The sequence below is a fragment of the Coenobita brevimanus genome, chromosome 104 (genome assembly GCF_032717465.1).
Source record: "Coenobita brevimanus isolate Jiangsu-jjx chromosome 104, ASM3271746v2, whole genome shotgun sequence".
In the NCBI taxonomy this organism is placed as follows: domain Eukaryota; kingdom Metazoa; phylum Arthropoda; class Malacostraca; order Decapoda; family Coenobitidae; genus Coenobita; species Coenobita brevimanus.
The window spans coordinates 16,135,388-16,142,218 of NC_137057.1; the positions used below are offsets into that span (position 1 = coordinate 16,135,388).

Sequence of the window (6,831 nt, forward strand, 5' to 3'; positions counted from 1 at the left end):
CCATCTGCCTCTCTGCCTACGAGTACCTACCTCCCTGTCTAACTGCCTATGTACGTACCTATGTTCCAGTCGAGCTATATCTTTCTTAGTTCCCTGTCGACCTCCATGTTAACCTCTCTGCTTGCCTCCCAACCTACCTACCTACCAACTTGTTTACCTGACCCCCTACCCATCTACCCACCTGCCTACTACCTGCCTCCCTACTCACCTACCTGTCTGCCCATCTGCCTACTACCTGCCTCCATACCCATCTACCTATCTACCCACCTGCCTACTACCTGCCTTCCTACTCACCTACCTACCTGCCCACTTGAATACTACCTGCCTCCCTGCCTACCTAATTACCTACCTCACTGCTTGCCTCCACCACATAATGAGTTAGCGACACACACACACACACACACACACACACACACACACACACACACACACACACACCAGCATTTATTTATTTACTTATTTAATCATTTACTTACTGCAGTTTACGTGTTTCTAGTGGGTTGATTCAATATTGTGATAAGACCGTAAATTACTGCATTTGAACATGAGTGCCCTTTCCAGTAATACCAATCTTATGCCTATGCTCCAGCAAAAAGACCACTCCAGGAAGAGCATACCGTCAGCTGGAGAGGATATTTTGTGTAACACTTTAACCGTAATAATCGGTTGAGAATTCCGGTTGCTGGAGCGTGCATAGACGGATGAACGGACGAATAGAAAACTGTCCTCTTGGCATGGGGAAAAGAGTATCAGTAACCCTTCGACAGCTTGTATGGTGAGTCAAAACATGCCACAAAATGTCTTAGTATCATAGATTACATGCCATCAGATTCCTATTGATAATTTTCCACCCACTACGGCGTCTGCTTGAAAAGAGCAAGTTAGCATCCTTACTCATTCTCAAAGCATAATTAGGTGCAGAGACTATTACATTATTTGTCTATGTAAAGCTTTTGTGAAGTCTGACGATTGTGTTACAGTAATACATCTCCTGTTGCTGGGTTTCCCAGCCCTAAAGTTCGCTGTCTCCTCTCTCAACCTGCCTCGCTTGTGTGACAGAGTGCATTGGTCTGTATTCACCTTTAACCTACAATGGTGTCTGCTTCGAAAGAGCTATCAAGCATTGTGATCAAAACCTACAATAAAAATTCCTCCACAGAGGTCACGAGCGATGTATTTTTGCCCATACTAACGCCATAACACTCTAGCCAATATAAAACTACTGCTTGCCCACAGAAATTTGCAGGACTAATTATATAATAGCCTATGAATTGCAAAATGTTTACAAATACCATTGTCTTTGTTTCCACCCATCCAGTGGATATAAGCACTTATGGCCTCAATCCAGTTTGAGCTTCTTAACTTCCTAAGCCATCAGGAATCATCTATAGTTCTTTCATCTAAACTTGGCCCAAATTTTCGTCCTTTCGTTGTTTATTTCACATAGTTCAATGACCGAAGAAGGCAAAGCAACGTCTCTACATCTTTCCTATAGCACATCTTCGCGACTAGCATCGTATTATACCGTCAATCTTTTGTTACAACTCAGCATTCAAGATGAAGACATGGCAATTTTAGGTGAAGTTGGGGTAAGAAGAGTATATTGTATGGTTACCACCCAACGTAGTAAATGGTTCCGGATTCACGGGAGTATGTTACGCATGTACGGAACTCAGACAGACAGACAGGTAGACAGACAGACAGATTCTTTTTCAGATTCAACATGGAAATAATTTTAGTCCTGGTAAGGCCAAACGGCTTTACCCAGAGAAGGCCAGGAAACTCAGCCATAGACACAAACTGTGCATTATAATTTCATATTGAAACGTTTTTGTTGTGCCGTCAGAGGAGTTTATTCAGCATCAGTGAGGATATGGCCCTCATGAAAGGCAAGGCCACAAATAAAAGGACAACTAGGCAGGTAAAGACATTCATTTCAGTTTTCATATAACACTGTCTGCAACTGTGTTACTGCTACGTGAGTCGGCCATATTCAGCTTAGGTGAGCATAAACTTGTCATAAAGAGGAAGAAGCGAGAGACAGGAAGACAGACAGATAAAAGACAAATAGATGATCTCTGTTACTGATTCACATTTTCATTCATTCATTGCCAGACGCCATGTATCCCAAATGGGGTGGCCAACGGCTTAAAGTTAATTGTTTTACAGGGAGGGGCACTAATCCTCCAACAACCCCACTTGACACGTAGGGATGCCAACAGCATCTGGTGTTCCCAGGCGGTCACCCATCCAAGTACTAACCAGACCCAACGTTGCTTAACTTCGCTGATCGGACGGGAAGCGGTGTACTCAACGTGGTATAGCCGTTCATTAATTGATATTATATTCATGGTATCCTAGAATCTTTTGTTTAACTTTGGTGAGAATGAGCCACTTGCATAGAGAAAACGCGACCGACAGGAACATATACAGACTTATAACAGACACACATACACACACTGTGATATTCTCTCAAATATCTATTCACATTGATTTCTATTATATTCTTGTTACGGTCATCCGTTTTTACTGATCTCACAGACGGCTCTGCCGCAATGGAAACAGACAGGAAAACAGAGAAAGACTGACACAAGGACAGATGCACATTAATAAGAAAAAGGAACGCTCACAGAGTGCAACCACCTACCCAGCCAATTGGTCTTTGTGTCGTGTATTTGACTTTTGCATTGAGACTTTGACCGTCGACTGCTTACGTTCAAAGTTTAAGTGCTTCATTCTTTGCCTAACCTTTAACACTTCCACCAAGTCTGGCTTCAATCAGATCAAGTTGTGTTTTCTCTGTAACTTAACCTTTGACCACTTGTTATCCAGTTGAAACGATTTTATCTTTGTCTTTACCCTAATATTTAAAAAAAAAATTAGTCTGACTTGGATAATACCTATTTAACATCACCTTGCCTTTTAACCTTGCCCTTTGACCTATTGTTCTCAAAAACAGTAGGTCTACCTCCTGAGCATGCACAGTCTTATTAACGTATGGACTACCACTTGCTGTCGTAATCTTGTCAGTGCTGGGTGATTAATATAAACTTTGGTAAGACCTCCCCACTTTTGTAAGGAATACAGACAGAGAGATACAGACACTGACTGAGAAAGATAGAGATAGAAAGAGATAAACAGACGGATAGCTTGATAGAGAGAGAGAGAGAGAGAGAGAGAGAGAGAGAGAGAAAAGCAGGCAGACAGGCAGACCGACAGAAAGAGAGGCAAGACAGCCGGATAGGGGGACAGACAGAAAGAGACAAACAACGGAGACGGCTAAAATGAGACAGTCGGGCAGACTAGTAGGGAGTGACGATGAGAAAGAGAGAGGTAGGCGAACTGAAGGATTGAGAGAAGCAGACAGATAGACAGACGGACGGTTAGAGACAGATACAGACAAACCGACAGACTGACAGACAAGTCTTAGTCGTCTGTTCATGGTGATTATTTGTATATTCTAAGCAGCGAGATGAATTTTTTTTCCCTTGGCTAAGTTGAGAACACAGCCCAACCCGGAGTTCTAACAGACAAACAGAAGACCTGACAGACAGCAGGAGTATGTCATTCTGTCCCTCTGTTTCCTTTTCTTTACATTAGTTGTTTCGTTTCAGCTTAACAGAATGAAATAGTCTGGCGATATAAGCAGTATCTAGCACATTAGCTCGTCATCTGCCACATCCCTTAGCTTGCAATCTCTCACGCATATATTTCTCACCCAAGAATCGTTTCCGGCGGTGATAAACGTTAATCAGTGCACCTATTTTTACCTTTGGACTATTATTTCCCCTTGGCATATTTTTCCTATGAGCCTATTTAATAGTTAATTCACATATTTTCTGTATAGACATATTTTCTCCCTGGAATCTATTTTCCTCCTTGAACACTTCCCTTCACGGATTGTTCCCCTTAATGACATATCTTTACATGAGGAAGCATTAATTCCCATGGATCAAACCTTTGGAACTATTTTCCATGGACTTATTTTTACTCGTTGGACTAATTTCTGCAAAAACATTCGTCCTGGACCTATTTTCCCACATGAACCTGTTCTTACCAGACCCGTTTTTGCTAAGGATTCGTTTACGTCATGGACCTTATCCCCAAAACTAGCCACTCAGTCGCGGTGGCTGAACGGTTAGTATTGCCGACTACGAAGCTGCTGGCCCATTTGTGCCTGGTGCGCCCAGTTGGAGTCACTCAGCTCACGTGTCCATTAGGGTTGTCCTCAAAATATTATGTAGTAAATAATATGCTCCCAGTAGTGTTACATTACAAGACTGAACTATAAAAACTTCATTGATATTAAAGTATACATAGTGTCTGCATACCACTCTTGAGTTTTCTTGTAGGTGGAAATCAGGAGTCAGCTTCACTGTGACTGACATTTAGGGCATGTAAATAACAGTAATAACATAACACAACCCCAGTACCTTATCTAACCTAGTTTTAATTTCTCCTAATGACTAGTTGCTAGACTTTACTATGTTAGATATGCTGTATTAGGTAAACTATTGTTACTCCCACATCTTTCTCAGTAAAAGTGCTTATCAAGGCGCTTCCACCTAAGGGTAATGTTCTGTCTGATTTTGATTTCCTATGTACATAATCATTAATCACAGATTTTTTTTTATGGTTGAATGTCATCTGCCATTTAGCTGTCCAATTAGAAAACATATCAATATCTGACTTCATGCCTTACTTTAGCTGCTAAATTTACATCATCTATAATACTGACTTTACAGTGACATAACAGTGCAGTATTGGCTAACTTCTAACCTACACGTACAGACGTCGGAATAAGTTCGTTTCCTTTTCCGTGGACTAAGGTGTTTGTAACACTGCTCGATGGAGAGCTATCCCCTCCTCCTCCCTTCCTCATAGTCCCTCACTCCCGCCCAACCCCCCAATTTTCTCTCCGACCCCATAACCCCACCCGGTACCCTCCATACTCTGGCTCACAGCCAGCTAGGGGGGTTTCTGTACTTCAAGCACCTCTCTAATTATGTGTAGTCCGAAAAACTAATAAAGGAATAGTACAGTATATATCATAAACCAAGTTAGGTAAAGGTTTACTGCACTGTGTGTATGAGTGTGTGTGAGAGAGAGAGAGAGAGAGAGAGAGAGAGAGAGAGAGAGAGAGAGAGAGAGAGAGAGAGAGAGAGAGAGAGAGAGAGAGAGAGAGAGAGAGAGAGAGAGAGAGAGTTAAAAGACTGGGAGCGACTTGCAGAGAGGGACAGCAATTGGAAAAATGAGAAATGAGAGGACAGTTACGGAGAAAAAAAAAAAAAAAGGGGAGAGGCATGGAGAGAACAACGAGAACTAAGAAAAAATACAGAGAGTGAGGAGAAGAGACAGTGAGAGGTGATATGAGATACAAGCAGTGTGAAAGGGAAAGAGAAAAGGGAGATGTGAATAGAAAGGCAGGGAGTCAGGGAAGTAGAGACAAAAGGGGAGACAGCTGAGGGAAAAGAGGAACGGAGCAAACATAGAAATAGGGATAACAAAAGGAGAAAGTGGGAAAGAGAGCTACGGAACGGAATACTGAGAACGATAATGAGAACAATTAGCAAAGGAGGCAAGGTAACAGGGAGGAGGAAGAAAGTGTGTTATTCTGGCAAGGACGCAGGGAAAGAACTAAGTAGGATAAGACGAAAGCATTGAGGCTGAGCAGAACGAATGACATTCAAGTAAGAAGTGAGGGAGAGGAACAGAGAAATTTGCGGAAGGAAAGTAGAGATTAATGGTGGGAAGAAAACAGGTTAATTTGGGGGGTAAGAAAGAGAAGGGGGATGTTAAGAACGGAAGACAAGGGGAGGAAGAGGGAGGGAGGGAGGGAGGGAAAGACAGTGGGAAGAGCGGAATGAAAGAAGACATTTTGGGTGACAGGGAAAGACGGAGAGAGGAGAGAGAAAAAGAGCATACAGTTATTACTGGGGGAAGAAAACAGTGAAGAAAATGGATTTAATACAAGGATAGAAATAGGGAAAGAGTAATAGGGAAAAAAAAGTTAAGACATGTGACAGATGAAAAAAGTAAGACAAAGTTGTGACACAGGGAGGGAGAAAGAAAAGATGCGTGAGGTAAGGAGGGAGTGACAGAGGGAGAGAGAGACGAAGGAAAGGGGAGAGAATGGGAGGAAGGTAGGGACTGAGCACATAGCTATAAAGAAAGGGGAAGGAGGGAAAAGGAAACTGGGGATGAGACAAAGGATCCAGAGAGAGAGGGGGCGGAGGGGGGGGGGCAGTACACAGACAGGCACAGACAGATGGGTCGACAAATATTCAGAAAGTGTGCGTTTGTGTGTGTGTGTGTGTGTGTGTGTGTGTGTGTGTGTGTGTGCTTCCGTCCCTGTGTCACTCCTATAACACTGTTCCATTTTTTCACCTGCGTATTTTCTTCCCCTCTCCTTCAGTTTCTTCTCCCACTCACTTTTTTTTATCAGTATTTCTCCTGACTGTTCTACCAGTCCAAGTCTCTCTCTCTCTCTCTCTCTCTCTCTCTCTCTCTCTCTCTCGAAGTATTCTCTTCTTCCCCTCCTTTCCTTCTCACTCTTCTTTCCACCTCTCTCTCTCTTCCTCATCTTACATCATTTTACTTTATTTCTCTCTCTCTCTCTCTCTCTCTCTCCCTCTGGGAACAAAGAGATTGTTCTCACAGTCTATATCTCCTTAATACGGCCACTTCCTGAGTTGCTGTGGAATTTTGGTCGCTTGAAAAAGACACACGTCGACTTAAAAAGAGTTCAGGAGACTAAGGTATCAGGTTCGCCTGAGGACTGTGGGACTGTTTTAGTAGAAACTCGTAAACTACGAGGTCTGTTAAGTAAAG

General features: G+C 42.7%; 1 non-coding gene across 1 annotated transcript; it reads right to left on the minus strand.

Moving 5' to 3' along the window:
* Positions 1-2,213: 2,213 nt before the first annotated feature.
* LOC145416178 (5S ribosomal RNA) lies at positions 2,214-2,332 on the minus strand. The gene has a single exon (XR_013900222.1). It is a non-coding gene; the product is annotated as a 5S ribosomal RNA (ribosomal RNA).
* Between the last annotated feature and the right edge of the window lie 4,499 nt (positions 2,333-6,831).